This window comes from Lactuca serriola, chromosome 1 (assembly GCF_051521515.1).
Source record: "Lactuca serriola cultivar US96UC23 chromosome 1, Lser_US96UC23_V15, whole genome shotgun sequence".
NCBI classification, from domain to species: domain Eukaryota; kingdom Viridiplantae; phylum Streptophyta; class Magnoliopsida; order Asterales; family Asteraceae; genus Lactuca; species Lactuca serriola.
Genome location: NC_136408.1, coordinates 18,051,289 through 18,052,976, shown reverse-complemented (window position 1 = coordinate 18,052,976; position 1,688 = coordinate 18,051,289).

Genomic DNA, 1,688 nt, shown 5'->3' with positions numbered 1-1,688 from the left:
AAACCTTCAATTTTTAACTAAATGGGGCAAAAACTTCCAGACACATTTTGAGGATGTTATTATTTCGTATGCCTTAGGATGATTTCGTAGTCGCAATCATCTTGAAATATAGAAAGAGTAAAGTTATAATTTTTCTATTTAAATTTAAAATCATTATCTAAAATTTTCTTTTTATATCATTCCCGTTGAAGAAGGTAAATTTGAGTCCTTTCAATAACATCGTACTTTCAACAAAGATTATTTTATTCCAACACTTTATTTGTTTCAATCTTTTTTTTTCTATCTCTCTCTCTCTCTCTCCCTATATATATATATATATATATATATATATATATATATATATATATACACACACTTTTACTTTATACATGATCTACTAATTCCAGCTAAATCTATAATTTTTATTTGAGTATCAATCTTTCCAAACTATCTCTATTGGAAAAATACTTTTAAGTTATAAAACATTTGATTCTTAGTTTTTAAAAAGATTTATAGTTTCCATTCCTTTTAAACATATTACTATTCTCATTTTAGCTTCAAAGCAATCACAAATCATGGGTATTATTTATCAATTCACGATAGTTATTTTGGTTTTTTACATCTGTTATTTTTGAACTGGCCACTTCAGTGGTATTACTAAGACAGAGAGATTGATACCACCCGAATTACGTGTGATGACTCATAATAGATTCACAAGAATAAGAATTTGCTAGTAGAATTTATATAGAATTAAGTACTCTAGTTGTGTCACCAATGTCACAAACTCTAGTTGTAGTATCTTGGAATGTCTTAACCATATTTTTTTATTACATCTTGATGCATCCTTATCCCACTATTACCATCTTTAATGATGAACACTTGGTTGAAATATGATCATATTCTTGGCACTTGAAACATTTATGTCATTTTTCATATGTATTGGGATGGTGCCCATTTTCTCCATATTCGTGACGTGTAATCTCTTCCAATGATCTTCCTCTTAAGACATCTCTCGTGTTTCTTCCCCTAATCCTTGCTTTTTTGTAACGCCCCGATTCTCAGGTATTGATTTATGTATGAGTCTTTTCGGGTTTTGGGTCTACTCGACGAGTTGGCCAACCTACTCGTCGAGTAGTAGCGGGTTGGTTCGCGTGTTTTAATGATCGATTCGCCGAGTCCAAGAGCGGACTCGACGAGTAGGAGCTGGCAGATGAAACCCTAGATTTCGGGGCATTTCACCCTATTTAAAGGATCATTGGCCTCCCCCAGCCTCCCCTTTACTGCTTCTTGTCCCTATCAAACCCTAAATCGAGTGTGTGTGTTCTTTTGGTGTGTACAAGCTTGGAGGAGGAAACACTTGGGGAGATCAGGCAAGTAGAAGCAAGAACTCGTGGGATTCAAGATCTACATCAGTGGACATTCTCTTGAAGGTATTAGACTGTTTTCCTTGGCTCATGTTCATCAAAAATCTCTTTTGGATGGGTTTTATGAAAGGCTTTTTATGTTTGAGCTAAGATCTAAAGTTGTAACTTCAGATCAGGACTCCCTTTGACCTCTACATCGATAAAGTTATCAGCCTTGCCTAGTATGAGCATTCCCTCAAGTGTGAGACTTCATTGCAAGCTTAGTTTTGTCATTTAAGGGCTTCAAAGCCTTGCACGCACGTAAAGTTTGCAACTTTACGTGATAAGCATGCCTAAGGAGGTTGG